The following is a 20650-nucleotide window of genomic DNA, read 5'->3' as shown; positions in this document are numbered from 1 at the left end:
TTTAGTTTGTATTGAACTGTATGTTTGTATATATTGGTTTTTACTAATATCCATTTATATTTAAACCATTTATATATATCTACTAGCTTCGCTCTGGTGTACATGTATTATATGTACATATAAACCTTTCTCTAGAATCTTTCTATGTATTAAAAAAACCGCTTCAAAATTCGTTGCGTAGTTTTAAAGATTTAAGCATATATAGGGACGGACAGTCAGTAACAGCGACTTTGGTGATCTCGGTGAGTTTCTTGCTTGTTCTTCTTGTGATGAGATAGCATTCTGAATGAGCGGTAGATAAAAAAAAATGTGATGACTATTCAAAAGTGCTTCAATGTAAGTTTATTTGAATAAATGATTTTCTATTCTTAATAGAATAGAAAATAAAATAAGAATAAAATAAAATAAGATATATCATTAAGATTAATATCTTAATGATATAAACGCGAAAGTTTGTAAGTATGGATGTATGATGAATGGATGCTTGTCGCTCTGTCACCCAAAAACTACTGAACGGAGTTCGATGAAACTTTACAGTAATATAGCTTAGTCATCAGAATCACATAGGCTATAAATTTAAGGTGAAACTATGAGCACAGTTAGTCAAGAATAAAGAAAGACGATTATCTTTGTAGTGATCAAATATGTATTACCGTATTAATAACATAGGGGAGGTAAGGATCACTAGCGCTCGAAACAAGAGATCCACTTGTAAAGTGATTGCATCCGTAAACTGATCGAGAAGGAGACAAGAGGGGTCGCAAATCGAATTGTTATTTTGATGCATCCACTCAGAAAATGGGAGAATTAAATGGGGGAAAGAATTATACATTTTAGGTGTAAATAAACTAATGTTTTCTTACAAAATGCCGCAACCTTTTTGATATACATTCCCGTTATGATTTTATCTGCAGATATTAGTATGTGGTCTTAGAAGCATTGTTTTTTGTATAGGGGCCGTTCAAGTATTACGTAAGCAGATTTATTACAATTATTTACCCCACTCCATCCCCCTTTTCAGCAAAAGTAAGCTAAGCTCTCAGCCCCTCTCCCCATGCTTACCTAAACATTTTCAAATTAATGTATTGTTTTTTTAGTAAAGATAATGTGAAGATTGCCTTTTGTGTAAAAAAGTAATTATAATAATAATTTAATAAAATTATAATAATTACTGATGACGTAATCATCATCTAGACTCCCCTACTCCCCCTCCCCCCATATAATCAAAATAAGCAAAGTTAAGCCCCCCCGTCTCCCCTTTGTGCTTACGTAATACTTGAACGGCCCCATAGTGTTAAACAAGCATACGGCCCGTCTGATGGTAAACGGTTACGGACGCCTGAAATACCAGGAGTGTTACGTGCGCGTTGCCGACCCTTAAAAAACCTTAATATGTCCTTGAAAAACCCCATGCTGTAGTCTCTCTCTCGTGTGGCCTGACCCTACCGTTGTTTTGTATGTATAATATGTATGTATTTACGAAAAAAAAATCTTTGTATTTGTTTCAGTTATCTAGTACCCAGAACACAAGCTTTAGCTGTTGTAGTTATTAAACATTATTTTCAATTTGACGACCTCGGTGGTCTAGCGGTTTAGCACACCGCTTTACGACCGATGGTCACGGGTTCGATTCCTCGCACGGCACAAACATTTGTATTCATGAGTATGATTGTTTGTATACGTCTGGGTGTTTTCTATGTCTAATATGTATGTATTTACAAAAAAAAATCTATGTATATGTATCAGCTATCTACTACCCATAGCTTGTGTAAGCTTTAGCTAGCTTAACTTGGGTCTAGACGGCGCTGTGTGAATTGTCCTGAGATTTTTATTATATTATTATTAATTTGTCCATCTATCTGTAACTATTAATCTTAAAATCCAAGCTGTTTAAATTCTTATTTTATACTTTGTTACTATGGTTTTAAAGTGTAATTCCTCTAAAACAAACATCTATTGTGACTATAAATAATGGTTGCGAGATAGAATTGTTATTTTGATGCACTCAGTTGGAAAACTGATTGGACTGGCTCCGGGGTGGATTTAAAACGATTCCACGGGGGATAGAAATAAAGTTCATTATACAAACTACATACATTTATATCTAGTAATGTGTTAACATTTGCGACGGCATTCATTTCATCGATGGCCGCGGTGACTTAGTAGTTTAGTACACCGCTTCACATCTGATGGTCGCAGGTTGGATGCCTTGCATAACTCAAATATTTATTTTCATGAGTACGCTTGTTTGTATTGAGATGGTTGTTTTCTATGTTTAATACATACTTTTTGGTAATCTGTCTCAATTATTACACCTCGTAATTTTAGTGCAGTGTGTTCTGCCTGAATTGTTATTGAAATGGCTATATTGGAATCGTAAAAATTAACCCAAAAATGTTCAAATGAATTTGCAGTTGTTATTTAGGTGCATCCAACCAAAAAACAATCAGAAATCACATCGGAGGGACATCGGAGGGGGACAGAATTAAACATTCGTTACAGTGCACGCTGATTTAGTACAATTTAGGGGTTCTTTTTTCCCGTTCACCATTGTTAATTTTAGGTACCTCTTATTAGACAAGTCCATTTAAAAAAATATGAAAAATGAAATAGATTCATTTCGTTCATGATTTAAGAGCTGTACTCTTGTCGGTGGAGCTCCCGCCATCTTCCACGATCTTCTATCAGTCCTTTTAGCTGTTGATACGACACGACTCCAACTTTTCTTTAACTTGCTTGATATAGCTGTGTCTTGGTCTTCCCCTTCCTCTCTTTCCATCTATTTTTCCTTCTATAATGTTATTAATTAGTTCGTCGTGTCGTATCAAGTGCCCCAATATTTTCCCGCCTATTCTCAATAATATCTATGATCTGTCTCCTTTCTTTAACCCTTTCAAGCACTTCTTAATTCCTTATTTTATCTTTCCAGCTAATTATTTCCATCCTTCTCCAACATCACATTTCAAAGGTCAGTTTCTCTCTTTCCTGTTGTGTCAATGTCCACGTCTCACAGGCATACAAGGCTATATATTATATAGAAATAGATATTATCTTTATTCAAATAAGAACTTTTAAATAGTCCATCAAGCTGTCTCATAACAAGATGAAAGAACAAGAAACTTGCGTGTTACTTTTAAGTAATTATTGTAACAATTCAAGTTGAAATGTGTGAATACAAATTACCAACGATCACTAATTCATGAGAGTCAAATCTTCTAAATATATATATATCAAAAGTGACTGACATAGTGATCTATCAACGCACAGCCCAAACCACTGGACGGATCGGGCTGAAATTTGGCATGCAGGTAGATGTTATGACGTAGGCATCCGTTAAGAAAGGATTTTGATTAATTCTACCTCGAAAGGCATAAAATAGGGGATGAAAATTTATATGAAACTTTGTCAATTTTAAACCTATCGGGCTGAGACTTTGCATGCATAAAGCTATTATGATGTAGGCATCCCCTAAGAAAGAATTTTGATAAATTCCACCCCTAAGGAGATAAATTAACGCGAGCGAAGCCGCGGGCAAAAGCTAGTATATATATATATAATTGTTTTGACACCACTACCAATCATTGGAAACGCAGTTACTAAAAGAAGAATGAGCAGGAAACTTGCGTGTTGCTCGTTAAAATAAATGTTATTTAGAATTACAGTTTTAAGACTTTTGTGTGATGTATTCACATTATTATTGTTATTTATTGTTAAAAACTTCACAGTCTTAGTTATATCCCCCATTTTTTTTTATATTCTTCTTTCATCTATAAATATGTCATAGAGTGCGTTATAGTATATGGATAACAATATTTTACATGTTCTTTGAAAATGTTAATAACATAATTATTAATAATATAAAAAACCAGCAAAAGCTGAGAGAAAATAAAAAAAAAAAATAATAGATGGCGCTGTGTGAATTGTCCTGCAATTCACACAGCGCCGTCTAGATCCATGTTAAGCTAGTTAAAGCTTGTGTTATGGGTACTAAACAACTGATACAAATACATAGATATAGATTTTTTTTCGTAAATACACACATATTATACACAGAAAACATGACCCATGTTATAAATACCTTATAGACTGACATATGATTATGTAATAATAATAATAATAATAATCTCAGGACAATTCACACAGCGCCACCTAGACCCAAGATAAGCTAGCTAAATCTTGTATTATGAGTACTAGATAACTGATACAAATACATAGATATTTTTTTTTGTAAATACATACATATTATACGTAGAAAACACCGAGACCGATACAAACAATCATACTCATGAATACAAATGTTTGTGACGTGCGAGGAATCGAACCCGCAACCATCGGACGTAAAGCGGTGTGCTAAACCGCTAGACCACCGAGGTCGTCAACATGTACATATGAACCTTCCTCTTGAATCACTCTAAAATGTACTGTTAATAACAAACTGTTTTTGAACCTGTTGCATATTTTAAAAGATCTATCGAACAGACATGTGAAATGGTAAAGATGTAATAGCGTTCGTTAAATATATTATTATTAAGTCAATAACTAGGTTTGATATTGAAGTGTATATTCCCAATATTCAGTTGGAATTTCAATTCAAATTGGGCTGGGACTAGACAGAGCTTGTTTGTAGCAAGGGCACTTGCAAAATTACAAGGAAATTGGTGATTTGAATGACAAAGACAAATTTCACGCTATCAGAGAGAGACTTTGTTCAAAGTCATCTGCATGAGTACCAGTATTATGAAACTGACATGGTAAGTTTGCATTCTGTTATCAGTAATAGCATGAGATGAGTTGTGAAAGTGAATGAAGCATGCAAGAGAATGAGTGGTGTGTTAGGATTATTATTTATTTATTTATCGACGACCTTGGTAGTCTAGCGGGTGCTAGATCGTGCTTTACGACCGATGGTCGCGGGTTCGATTCCTCGCACGGCACAAACATTTGTATTCATGGGTATGATTGTTTGTATCCGTCTGGGTGTTTTCTATGTATAATAAGTATATATATACAAAAAAAAAATATCTACGTATATGTATCAGTTATCTAGTACCCGTAACACAAGCTTTAGCTAGCTTAACTTGGGTCTAGATGGCGCTGTGTGAATTGTTCTGAGATTATTATAATTTTTTTTTTATGGTCTAAATCAATGAATCAAAATTTCATGTAGAACATTCATGTAGGTCTATTACAGACTATGATATGTCAAATCTACGGTCAGTTCGGAATGATTTCGAGATGAGAAGAACTGACAAGAAACTCAGCTCGTATTCTTTTCAAATGTGGTTGTACATGTTTATTTGTAAATTTAAATTTGGAGAATATAGTACCACCAGCACATCCTATAACAATTTTTTGAAAAGCAAATAGTGTAATCTGGAATCATCACATATAGGTAAATAACTAATTAAATTGTATCTGTATGTCTGTTTAATAGTTTGCAATAATGACCATTATAAATATTATAATCCGATTGTTAATTAGTTTTTTTCATTATTTAATTGACTATTTAATTGAATTAGTTAATAATAATATTAATTGACTATCTAATTGGTGGTTTGTATTCACACAGTTAAACTTAAAAATGTAAAGTAAGAATAAAATTATTTAAAAGAGCAACACGCAAGTTTCTTGCTCATTCTTCTTGTGATGAAACAGCTTTCCGAATGAGCGGTAGATTAAAAAAAATGTTATAACTATTCAAAAGTGCTTCAATGTAAGTTTATTTGAATAAATGATTTTCTATTCTATTCATTGCATGCAAAAGTATGATATATCTACAAAGAAATTGTATTAAAATGTCTGTATTTATGTATGTAATATAGAAAAGATTACATACATTATTTCAGTCGTTACTCGTGTAGTGCTGAATATAGGCCGCTCGTATAAACCGTCATAAAACACGATCCGTAAATTATATTGTTGCATACAACGTCAAATTAGAAACATTGTAAAGTAAGAAACACTGAGTATTCATCCGGATAATAGATAGATAGATAAAACTTTTATTTACGTTAAAGACACACACACATAAGGCACTGTCATGTAACGGAATGTGACGTGACGTGACGTGACGTGACGTAACGTGTCGTCACGTGTCGTGACGTGACGTGACATGACGTGATAAAACTTTTATTTACTGTAATAGTGCCTTTTGTGTGTATGTCTTTAACGTAAATAAAAGTTTGATCTCACCGTTCTGAGGATTTGTTTTCGTTGTGTGGCCATTTTTATTGTCGTTTTTGAAATACATATCTTTTACCATCAGCGACTAGTTTCTCTTATAGTAAAATTATAATATAATAGTATACACTCCTTAATCATTAACAGGAATACGTGAGCCGCCGTTTCTTCAGCTTCAAAGCAGCCCCGACAAAAGGGACTGTCTGTAGCACCTATTATGTACAGGTGTTTGATTAAGAGACAGTGGCCCTTTATTGTCCGTATCATTATTTTGAGGTTATGCCTATCCAGATTCAGTAGACGTTTTGTCAATCGATGGTTTGTTTTTGGAATTGCCACTTTTGATTGTTGAAGACACTGTAATATTAACAACAAAAAAAAAGTAGAGATTTACACACACAATTACATTGGTCAGTCAATACAATACAATATAATACAGATAAAATACAATACAGTTACAAAAAAACATTGCCATAACCCATACGCAAAAAGGCGGTAGCTCAGTGTATTGTTTGCAGCATACAAGCAGCAAACCACAAACTTTCAGGCAATACACGAATGGTTGCTCATACTTAACTGGCTGTGGATCGTGGCTTCACCTGCAGATTAATTTCGAAGTGCCGGTTGCAGGACGTTTCAGGTAACATATTGGATACCGTACTATTATATTTAGACATCAAATCAAAACTCATTTATTCACTTTCCTACATTTTATACTTTTAAAATGTAAAATATTCAAAAAGTTATAGAGAAAAAAATAAGCATTGTGTCAATGTGTTAACTCGGTTTCAGTCAGGTGAAGGTTAAACAAAAAAAAGTCTACAATAAACATACCAATAAGAAACCGGATATCACTAGAGTTATACACATATATAGACTGGGGTTTTGGTAAGAAAAATTGTGCCAATTCGTATAATAAAGTAATCGTGTGCAAGTACATACTCTAAAGGTGGCAGTTAACGCCTGCAGAGGGTTAAGTGGGGATAATTTCCCTCGGCTGTAGGGTCGCCACCCCTCTTGTGGCGCACAAACTGTCAGGCTACGAGCCCTGTTTTATATCAACGTGACTATCAGCTGGTAGCGACTGAGCTTCGCTAGGCAATATATACATGTAGATTCGGGGAGTTGAAAAATAGAATTTCTGCGCGTTATGAATTTAGAATAGAATAGAAAATTATTTATTCAAAACTAAACTTAATTTAAGCACTTTTGAATAGTCATCACATTTTTAATTTACCGCTCGAACCAAAAGCCGTTTCATCACAAGAAGAACGAGCAAGAAACTTGTGTGTTGCTCTTTTAAACAATTATAACCTTGTAAGTTCACATTATACCATTCGAAACGTGTGAATACAAACTACCAACCAGCACTAATTTATTAGGGTCAAATATAAATACACAATAAAATTAAATCAGTCGTAGTGATAAGAGTAGACCAGTCCCTACAAGCAGCACTCGTTCACGAGTATGACGGATGAGCTAGCCAACACTGCGCTCGATCATATTTTAGATAGTCCAATGACAATGATTTAATTTTCAGATATTACAAGAAATCACTAATGTAATAATAATAATCTCAGGACTCAGGACAATACACAGACCCAAGTTAATCACTAATGTAATAATAAATTTTCTTACGTAAATAATCTCAGAAAACACCCAGACATACAAACATTCAAATTCATAAATACAAATACTTGCACACGGGGAATCGAACGTCATTAGGATTGTGTTAATAATAATAATAATAATCACCATCTGAGGACAATTCACACAGCGCCATCTAACTAAAGCTTGTGTTACGGGTACTATACAACTGATACAAATACATGTTTGTGCCGTGCGAGGAATCGAACCCACGACCATCGGGGGGAAGTTTTAGTAATGTGGACTTATGACCTCATTACTAACAATGCACCATATAAGGTTGACCTCCACGCGGTTCCCCCTGGAAATCATCGTGATAAATTCCTAGTGAATTTGTCACGATGAGCTAACTGACCTGACCTCATGCTCATCTTATCATCCTCCACTGGTGCCCCGCCAGCGTAAACCGTTAGCGCAAGCGGGTACACCATTCCGTGATCATCCATAAAAAAAAAACCCACGACCATCTGATAGTAAAGCGGTATGCTAAACCGCTAGACCACTGAGGTTGTCATAAAATATACATAGCATAACTTCTATTTGGTTTGTTAAGAAAAATCCCTCTGAATATTTATTTATTTATTTATAAAGACGTCAAGTTCAATGTCCCACCTTAAGTACGACAATACATGGGCGCCCTATCGATGTGCCCACTCTAATGATGAGAGGGAGGGATAACGCGCCCTTTAGGGGAGGAAAGTGCCCTTTAAGCGGGGAAAACGCCGCTTTTCTGATTTACTAAGGAACGGTTTTAGATATAATACGCTTTGATGTAATTGTTTCTTTTTATTACGGGTGTTGAAATATTTTAAGAAATTTGGAGTCGGTTTTTTTTTTTCGGACTACACTATATATATATTGGCCGCAGTGTCAGAAATGATACGTCGATGGCACTCCAAACCCATGGAAGGACTTATGGAGCGGCTGAAGGACAACTCCTGCCTGACGGATACGACTTTAGTCTGAGGGCACCACTAGGGGTTCGAACCTCGGCTCAGGCAGTCGTAATTTCGATCCCCGTTTGAATTGGACGGGGGATCGATCGGAGAGGCACCCGGGGGCGCCGGTGTGGAGTTGGAGCCGGTATAGACGTATAAGTATATATACTACTAGCTATCCACCCTGGCTTCGCATGGGTGTACATATCTAGGTAGGTATGTACACCCGGGTGTATAGATATATATATTTATATATAACTTAAAGGTGACTGACGTAGTGATCTATCAACGCACAGCCCAAACCACTGGACGGATCGGCCTGAAATTTGGCATGCAGGTAGATGTTATGACGTAGGCATCCGCTAAGAAAGGATTTTGATTAATTCTATCCCCAAGGGGATAAAATAGGGGATGAAAGTTTGTATGAAACTTTGTCAATTTTAAACCGATCGGGCTGAGACTTTGCATGCATAATGCTGCTATGACGTAGCCATCCCCTAAGAAAGGATTTTGATAAATTCCACCCCTAAAGGGATAAATTAACGCGAGGTAAGCCGCGGGCAAAAACTAGTTAGCTAGTAAATTTAACGTTGGTGAAACGTTAAATTTGAATATATAATATAGCCTGTGTTATTCTGTTGCATAAACTATATTACTGTAAAGTTTCATCAAACTTCGTATGGTAGTTTTTCCGTGAAAGAGTAACATACATCCATACTCACAAAAATGAGCCTTTATAATATTGTTAAGATAAGATAATGTATGCGTAAATAAATATCTGTAGTAATTCTCGAGTTTACTTTTTTTATAACATTTCCTTTTTTATTAATTTCAGTAATATAGCTTATACATCAGAATAACATAAAATTTCACATGAGTGAAACCGCGGGCAGAGCTAGTAATTATATAATACTAGCTACTCGCCCTGGCTTCGCCCGGGTGTACATGTATTATACATATAAACCTTCCTCTTGAATCACTCTATCTATTAAAAAATCCGCTTCAAAATCCATTGCGTACTTTTAAAGATTTAAGCATACATAAGGACGGACAGACAGCGACAGCGACTTTGTTTTATACTATGTAATGATTCAATAGAATTTTACATCAATATTCGAACTTACTACCTAGTGAGCAGTTTGTAACAACCGAGCTCATTAAGTATCCGACCAACCTATCGCCTCCCAGCTACCCGCTCGTTAATTGGGTGGTGTGTGGTGACCGCTGCACGTAAAATACGGTACTGACTGGCCGTTTGTGTCTACTCGTATGTTAGAATACAGCACCTGAACCGTGTTTTAATTTTTGTGAGTAATATTCCTTTTTAATTTTCCTCAATCAACAAAACGTTTTCTAATTTCTCGACGACCTCGGTGGTCTAGCAGTCTAGCACACCACTTTACGTCCGATGGTCGCGGGTTCGATTCCTCGCACGGCACAAACATTTGTATTCATGAGTATGATTGTTTGTATCGGTCTGGGTGTTTTCTATATATAATATGTATGTATTTACGAAAAAAAAAATTATCTATGTACTTGTATCAGTTATCTAGTACCCATAACACAAGCTTTAGATAGCTTAACTCGGGTCTAGATGGCGCTGTGTGAATTGTCCTGAGATTATTATTATTATTATTATTAATTTCTATAATATCAATCAATTTTTTTTTATTCAGATGGGTCTATTACAGTCTTATGATATGTCAAATCAACCGTCAGTTCGAAGTGTTTTCGAGATAAGACGTGACAAGAAACTCAGCTCTTATTCTTTTCAAAAGCGCTTGTATACGTTTACAAAAATACAGCACAGAACAGCTAGTATTAATACATAGATTAACACCAGTATATTATCTATATTTAATACTAGCTATTGGCCCCGGCTTCGCACGGGTCTGTATGTATTATACATACATAAATCTTCCTCTTAAATCACTCTATCAATTAACAAAACCGTTTCAAAATCCGTTGAGTAGTTTTAAATATTTAAGCATACATAGGGACAGACAGCGACAGCGACTTTGTTTTATACTATAACTAGCTATTCGCCCTGGCTTCGTACGGGTCTATATGTATTATGTGTATAAACCTTCCTCTTGAATCACTCTATCTATTACAAAAAAACCGCTTCAAAATCCGTTGAGTAGTTTTAAAGATTTAAGCATACATAGGGACAGACAGCGACAGCGACTTTGTTTTATACTATAACTAGCTATTCGCCCGGGCCTCGCACGGGTCTATATGTATTATGTATATAAACCTTCCTCTTGAATCACTCTACCTATTAAAAAACTGCTTCAAAATCCGTTGAGTAGTTTTAAAGATTTAAGCATACATAGGGACAGACAGCGACAGCGACTTTGTTTCATACTATGTAATGATGATGATTCTTGACTCTTATAATATTGGCATAGTTTTCGATAGCACAAATAAGGCACATATACACATACATAATGTTATTACTACTCGGCATAAACTCCATTTAATTTCTCAAGCGAATACTAAAGCTGACGAAGTGAGTACAGCGGAGATAAATAATAAAATTCTAGCACATAGAGGTTCGGAGACGTCGTTGAAGCTGAACATCTGACTTGTATGTAGTTTATACGGTAACAATCAACAAGTTAGGGCTGTTATACATTGAATATAACCAATATCTTTTACTTTTTATTTAATTCTGGATTATACTATAAACTAGCTGATCTCGCGACCTCGACAGTGTGGAATAAAACTTTATTTTTCTAAAATAAAAGTAGCCTAAGTTACTCCTTATTACATCAGCTACCTGCCAAAAAAATCCCGTCAATCGGTCCAGCCATTTCAGAGATTAGCCGGTACAAACAGACCGACAGACAGACAGACAAAAATTATAAAAAATGTTATTTTGGCATATGTAACATATGCACGTAGTAAAAAATGGTTGTTGTAATATTACAAACGTATTAATTATATTGAAATTAAATAATAAAATTCTAGCACATAGAGGTTCGGAGGCGTCGTTGAAGCTGCACATCTGACTTGTATTATAGAACATCTGACTTGTATGTAGGACGCTGTTATTTTATTTAATTCATTCCACTAATATTATAAATACCTTACTACGACATATTAACCATATTGAAATTAATCTATACATCTATACATATAAATAAAATTGGAGTGTGTGTGTTTGTAATATTGAAATAACCGTTTTTTACTAATCAACAAGTTAGGGCTATTACACATTGAATGTAACCAATATCTTTTACAGGCGCTGTGCTTTTTATTTAATTCTGGATACGAATTGAATATATTGTAAATACCTTACCGACTGACATACATATTAATTATATTGAAATTAAATAATAAAATTCTAGCACATAGACGTTCGGAGGCGTCGTTTAAGCTGAACATCTGACTTATATGTAGGTTATACGGTAACAATCAACAAGTTAGGGCTGTTACACATTGAATGTAACCAATATCTTTTACAGACGCTGTTATTTTATTTAATTCATTCCACTAATATTATAAATACCTTACTGACTGACATACATATTAAACATATTGAAATTAATCTATACATCTATACATATAAATAAAATTGGAGTGTCTGTTTGTAATATTGAAATAACCGTTTTTTACTACTTGCATATGAATATTAATACGGTATAAATTGTTTGTCATTCATAATTAAAAAAAAATAGAAAAAAAAGAAAAATAGACATAAAAAAATGTTTATAGGTGCCAATAGCTTACATGTTGGTATTACCTGTATATTACGAAGAACGAGGCGCACCTTACTCGAATATAAACTACATAAGGTCAGTAAGGACATTAAGTTATAAATACATTACAGACTAACATACATATTATATTAAAATTAATACAAAATATAAAGTTAAATAGTCTCTGTGGTCACGGCACTTACGACGGGACCCTCTTCGGCCAGTAGTCCTTCTTCATAAAGGTGGTCAGTTGGTCACAGGACCACAATGGCGTTATGACTCGACTCCAAATTGCAAGGAACTCAACTAGATTTTCTAAATTTTACATGAATTTGTTTGTCAATCATAATTTGGAAAAAAAATCTAGACATAGAAAAATTGTTGTAAATACCAATAGCTTACATGTTGGTATTACATGTACGTGGCGAGGCGCACCTTACTCGAATATAAACAACATAAGGCCAGTAAGGTTCATTATGATTGTTGTATAAACTGCTAAACAAGCGCTAACCCTCTTTCTATCGCAATATATGAGTCTGGCTTAATATGCTGCTCGGGTTGCGCTGAATATGATAAGGGCTGCGCTACACTGCATGTGGCAGGCTATGAAGATATATTTTTTGTGTAAATTATAACTGATTAGCAAACAATCTAACAGCCCACTTTTTCAACACACATATATATATACATCTAAAATTTACACCACACAAAGTTATCTAGTAGAAATAGAAATAATCTTTATTCAAATAAACTCAGTACAAGCACTTTTGAACAGTCATATTTTTTATTCTGCCACTCATTCAGAACGCAGATTCATCACAAGAAGAATGAGCAAGAAACTTGTGTGTTGCTCTTTTATCTATTCAAAAGAGCAACACACAAGTTTCTTTTTATTTAAGTTATTGTGTATAACAAGTAAGAGACATGCAATAATCAATATAGAAACCGCTACGTGTATTCTTAGTGCAATCAGATAATAGTCAGCGATATGAATTTTAAGTTTTCCTACATAAACATTATTAATACTAACAAACTCTTCAATTTTATAAAATGCCTAGCAACTAGAATATCCTTCAATTCTTGTTCCTGACGAGTCTAGCGAACTTTGAAAATGGGTGAGCAGATTAGGTCTATGCAAGTCGCAGTGCTACAGGTCTTAGCACCTGATAATAGCCCAAAACCATCACACCTAAAACTTCTTGGCAATAGTTGCTTATGCACGGAATTTTCATTTAATATTCGACATAAACATCTACATAAGTACACAATGTAAATAAACTGGCTTTAAAAAAAAATTCAGTTGAGTTTCTTAGTTCGTCTCAAGTGAATCTATGTACCGAACTGATCTGTATAATGTTCTACATGAATAAATGTCCTGCTGTATACACCTTCTCATCATTCTAACTTCTCATCTCAATCCTTCACTATTTGGGCATCAATCTTTGGAATGCACTTCCCGTTGGCCTCAGAAGATGTCAAACCAAATTTTATCTTAAAAAGATCCTTGCGTGAACACTACTAAAAATTTCTGTAACAGTATTTAGCCAAACTACTGTCTAAAGATATATACCATGAGACCATATGTATGTTCATTATAGTTTAATGTTATATATAATTTTATAAGTATATATAATTTTATAAGTATATTAGTAATAATAATAATAATACTTTATTTGGCAAATGTAGGTAAACAATAAGGTGTTATAAATATGTTGTTGAGATCCGTACATTAACCTCGTAAGAGGTGTGCAAAATTTCAAATTGTAGTTACAATTAATGTTTAATGAAATAAAATCACAATCAAATAAAATCAATAGTATGTTTATATAATAATGAAAAAAATATATATATATATAAATATCAATAGCAAATCATATATATTTATATATATATTATTTTACCTTATTAATCTATTTTATTTAAGTTGTTTCATTAAAGTCAGCCGAGCACCTAATATATCAATTATGTGTAATGATATCCTCTGAACCACACAATACAGACTTGCATGTTTAGTGTGTGGTTCGCCGTAATGTGTATTGAATGTAAAAGTGTTTTATTGGCCAATAAAGTAGTAATAATAATACTATTATTATTATTATTATTATATTCTCATTTTCGTAGCTTAAGCTGGTGACTAGTAGCGATTATTATTCTATCTATTATTATTATTATATCTCAATACCATACACTTGTTAAATTGCACTGCCATGCTATCTCTGATCTACGCGACGATTGACTGGTAGAAAATATTATCAGGCATTTAGTAATCCAAAATGTTGTGTGCAAAAGAATAAATATATAAATAAATGATTTATTGATTTGATTTGATTTGAAAAAATGATAAAGATATTTATCGCTGGCAGTGTGCGCGGACTTAAGTCGAGACAGCGGCCATATTTCACTAGTTCGACGGGTGTGTAAGCATTCGCGATGCCACGTGGTCACCCGACGGATTAATGGGCCCACATTATATTACGCTGAGGTCGCAATATTACAGCAAACTACGCTTACACTAGCATACGAATATACACAAGTTTATATAGTCACTAGCTGTAGTGATTTCTTCCGATTAAAAAAAGTTTATATACCTAGTCACTAGCTGTAGTGATTTCTACTCATTTAAAAAAAAAAATTTGTCTTTACAGTTATTTTAATTTTAGATGTAACTAGCTACCCACCCTGGCTGCGCCCGGGTGTACATGTATTATAGATATAAACCTTCCTCTTGAATATCTCTATCTATTACAAAAACATTTGTATTCATGAGTATGATTGTTTGTATCGGCCTGGGAGTTTTATACATATATTAGTAATTTACTCTTATTTAATCGACTAAACATTTGGTTGTATGTTTAATCAGATAATATTCTCAGCGTTATGAATTTTAAGTTTTTTCTACAAAAACATTATTATCGTTTACAAAATCTTTAATTTTATAATAAGCTATTTTATAAAGGAAGTATTTTATATGACATTTCAATTTTTCTGACAGATTTAGAACAGTCTGTGGTAATTAGTTGTAAAAACTTACGCAATTGTTATAAAAAGAATTACTTACTTTTGTTAACCCGTAAATGCCGTTTAATTATTAAGTTATATTATTTTTTTGTATATACAAATTCAAATTCAAAATATCTTTATTCATGCAGGTCTATTACAGACTCTTATGATATGTCAAATCTACCGTCAGTTCGGAATGATATCGCGATGAGAAGAACTGACAAGAAACTCAGCTCGTATATTTTTTTTAATGTTGTACTTACAATAATACTATTTCATTTAAATTCAAATTTGGGAGAATAGAGTGACCACCAGCATATGCTATATAAAAAAATAAAAAAAAAAAAAAAATCTAATCAGTGTACGCAACCTGAACAGACCAGTCCCCACAAGCAGCACCCGTTCACGAGTATGACGGATAAAATGCTTTTAAACAAAATTGTCGTATATCTTCCACGTATAGACAAACATCCGTAACGTAAGTATCTACAAATCATATAACTGCCAACTATGGGAAACGAGCGCGAAAAATTAATTTTAATTTATTCAAAATGCGGGCCCGTTTCGGCCGTGCCAGTAAATTAAGTAAGCGGAAGAAAGCTCATTTATTTTTGGGCGGATGCGGCGGAATTCACATCCGCGTTAAATACACAACCCGACGGCATTGCCAGAGCTTTCTCGTTCAGAGTGTTGCCAGTTAAAATTTAATTTCTCGCACAAATTACTGTCTTTTTGTTATTCACTTTCTGAATTGCTGATGACGAAATTATCTCGAGCCTCATCATTAATTCATGCATCCAACGCCTAATTGAGAATTGCTTAATGAAATATTAACAGAATACGTACGGAAGTTGGACGATTTATTAGCTTAATTTGTTACGTATATTTGAGGGTAGTTGTATGTACAGTGTTTAATTGATTGTCTCGTTAGATATAAATAATTAATAGGCGATAATATTTTTTTTTATAATTTTCATAACTACAAGACTGACTGACAAGACTAGTTCACTGACTGACTTGTCAGTGGACTAGTCTTTTTTTGTTATACCACTTAGGTGGCAAATAAGCATACGGCCCATCTGATGGTAAACGGTTACCGTAGCCTATGGACGCCTGAAACACCAGGGGTGTCACATGCGCGTTGCCGACTGTAAAATAAAATTAATAAAAATAAAAACACATAAAACATATAGAAATAACCATAATGTATATATAAATCCATACTTACCTTTTACTATATATATGAATAAATTAATACTTTACTGTTAAAATATATTGTTTGTTTGTAGGGTGTATCTGTAAAATTTAATGTTACATACCTGTATGCCTACTTATTTGGTAATTAAATTGATCCCACCGCTTGTGCGTAGATAGCGACACCTATAGCAGTTATCACTTCCCTCGCACTGCAGTCGAACGCGTCCACTATCCTCACGCTATATATGCGCAAGCGACACGGACAGCTGTAAACTTCAATCGTTTTCATTCCTGAATATTTCACCACTCCACGCTTATCTGTATCGGCTTCATCGATCCTTAAGAAACCTTCATATACCCTTCTTGAAAAACCCCAATGCTGTAGTCTTGTGAGAAAACCTCGGCAGGTAGTTCATTCCACAATCTAAGTGTACTCGGGTGGAAGCTCGTCTGAAACCGCACTGTCCGAGACCACTTAGGTTCCAGCGGTCGTTAGTCTGTCAGTGGACTAGTCTTGACTATTGTTATCTCGAGGTTTATATTATCAAACATAACAGGGGGGCGAGTACACAATACTTACATCAAAAAGTAATAACAAAACTATCTGTCTGTTTGTTCTTGCTATTCTCTGAATGGGCTGGATCGATTCTGACGGGACTTCACTCGCAGATAGCTAATATTATAAGGGTAACTTAGACAACTTTTATTTTAGCAATTTTGTTTATTTTAATATTTAAAAAACGTCTGCATCACATTTGACATTTATCATTATATTGCTTGCAATTTACAAAATATCTTTTTAAATTATAACCTGTGTATCATTCTCATATATAAACTATGTTATTGTAAAGTTTCATCAAAATCCGTTCAGTAGTTTCTGCGTGAAACAGTAACAAACATACATCCATACTCACAAACTTTCACGTATATAATATTAGTGAGATTAGCTTACTGGCGAACGAAGTCGAGGGTAATTGCTAGTTTTACATAACAAAGCTGTGACTAGTAATAAACATCAGTCAACCAAAACAAAGTGTTCTGACAGTATAAACACTCCAGAGGTTTCCTGCAATTAGGTATCTATCTAGCCGAAAACGACCCAAAATTATGCAACGCGCACCCTTGCAATTCACTGATTATGAGGGCGCTAATGTAATTAATTGGCTGGATTCATTTCAACACAACCTTTTTGGTATTAAGTCATGAAAGGGTTGCATTTCAGGGAAGGCTCATTTGAATTTGAAAGAGAAATATGAAGTGGCTGGAAATATAGATTTATGTTGATTATGCATTCCATTCCAACTCAGAACCGATCGTCGTGGAGATCTTTGGGGGAGGCCTATGTCCAGCAGTAGACGTCTTCTGGGCTGCGATGATGATGATGAATGATGATGCATTCCAATTTACAACGTTAGAAAGAAAAAAAGAAAAATATTTTATTCAGTGCAATGTAAAAAATACAATATAAACAACTAACGAAAAAAAAGAGCAAATAAAATGTACATATAATTAAACTTAATTTACTATAATTAAAAATAAACATAAAATAATCATTTTTTACATCAAAAAATGCACTGAAATGGCTCCACTCAGCTTTACTGTATGTCCTATGTGAACATACAGCTGGTTTTCAGTGGCACCAAAAATATATATATATAAAAGGGGGAGAGAGCGAGGGCACTATTTAAAATATTAATGATAATAATTAAAATAAAATTACAACTAATAAATACAAACCAATCATATATAGTAGAAATAACAAAATAACAAAATTACATTAATAAATATAAATATTACACATATATATACAACTACTTTGCCGTAAGATTTATAGGTTAAATGGTACATAGATAATTCTTGTATAGTTTTTTAAAGGTAAATAATGATTAAAATTACAATTTACTCATACAGTTTTTTTTTTGTAACTGTATTGTATTGTATTTTGTTGACTGATCAATGTTTTAAAATCACTAGTATCCTGACGACTTAGGCGTAATCCCGGTTAGTCAGGAAGAGAAACACCTCAATGCCTACAATATTTACAATTACCTATCTCTTATTTGTTTTTATAATAATATAAACACTTTCGCTCCAAAACTCCCGCTGCCTACCTCCAATCATCCGTCATCCACTTGTCAATGTCACATAGATTACTTTGGCTCTGGCCTCTGACGTTCCGTTTCAGGTTACATGTTTATTGACTTTACCATTTTTAATTAATGGTGCGTCACGCGATAGTTAACAAATGTAATTGTATCTACTTTTTATTTTTTGTTATCAATATTACAGTGCCTTGTATGATAACAGTGTACATCTTTAACGTAAATAAAAATATTATCTATGTATCTATAAATTTTGGCTATAAGTTATGCTTTACTGTACTTATATCAGGTCCATATATAAAATAGAATAGAATAGAAAATCAATTATTCAAATAAACTTAATTTAAGCACTTTTGAATAGTCATAACAATTTGTTTTTTATCTACCACTCGTTCGGAAAGCTGTCTCATCACAAGAAGAACGAGCAAGAAACTTGTGTGTTCCTCTTTTAAATAATCCTTGTAAGTTTACATTTACAAGTGAATACAAACTACCAACAAGTACTAATTTTTTGGGTCAAATATAAATATGCAATAAGATTAAATCAGTCGTAGTGATAGGAGCAGACCAGTCCCTACAAGCAGCACTCGTTCACGAATATGACGGATGAGCCAGCCATCACTGCGCTCGACCATATTTTAGGGAGCTCAATGACCCGGCCCACCACGCCGCCACATGTCTGGACATTTTAGTGAGCATGACTACTCATTCCTATATTCATGGTATTCATGGTACCTCATGAAATATAGTGGATACCGTTGTATATCCTTTTTGCAGGTAGTGATATTGTTATATTATTACACTTCAAAATAGAAATAATATTTATTCAAATTAATTGAATATTTAAGGAGGTGTGTACACGCTCCTTTAAGGTTAGGTATATGACCTACTTGTTGAGAATTTGGGAGCTTCAATGATAGAAACTGTGTTGCTACAAATATAATTTTTGCATATTCAATACTAAACATCTTGATAAATTCCTGATGAATTTGCCACGCTGGGATAACTGACCTGACCTCATACTTCACGATGAGTATGAGGTCAGCGAATACTGTTAGTGCAGAAGGATACAACATATCATTATAATCCATTAAAAAAAAAAATTTTTACGACGGTAGGTAAAAAATTATAGTACAAAACATTTGACTTTCACAATCTAAAATGTCCTACATAAATAAATGATATTTGAATTTGATTTGATTTATTTGGAATGCAGACTCATAACAAGAAGAATAAGATAGAAGCTTGCGTGTTGCTCTTTTAAATAAATGTTGTACAGATTTACTAATGAATTTTATGTGAATACAAGCTCCTAAATAGCAAGTTGATAATAAATAAATAAATAAATAGTTATTTGAGTAACAAAATAAATTAGGCGTAGTTATCAGAGCAGATCAGTTATAGTAATAACCAAAAATATTCCTAATTATAAATGCACTGGCTACTCGCCCCTGCTTCGCGCAGGTACTTTTATTATATATAGAAACCTTCCTCTTGAATCACTCTATCTATAAAATAAAACCGCTTCAAAATCCGTTGTATAGTTTTAAAGATTTAAGCATACATAGGGACGGACAGCAGTTATTTTATACTATGTAACGATAATGATTCATTTACATTCAAAATGCAAATTCATAATTTCTAAATGATTAGTGAATAACATAAAAGATCTATGATGTGCATGATTATTGTAGATATATTTCCTAACCCTCACATCGTTGGGTGTACTTTAATCTTGTTTTTTACTATTATAGAGTTTGCGCTTGGTCTTACCTTATCTGATGGGAAATTATGGTTAAACCTAGGATGTAGAGCGCTTACCCAGAATCTGTACCTCTTTTTACTAAATACTGCATCATACATAGTATATATACTGCAATTG

Source organism: Achroia grisella, unplaced genomic scaffold (assembly GCF_030625045.1).
Source record: "Achroia grisella isolate CSIRO2021 unplaced genomic scaffold, CSIRO_AGI_Agris_v1 utg1062, whole genome shotgun sequence".
Classification (NCBI taxonomy): Eukaryota; Metazoa; Arthropoda; class Insecta; order Lepidoptera; family Pyralidae; genus Achroia; species Achroia grisella.
The sequence above is the reverse complement of the archived record's forward strand: the minus strand, read 5'-3'. Positions refer to the sequence as shown.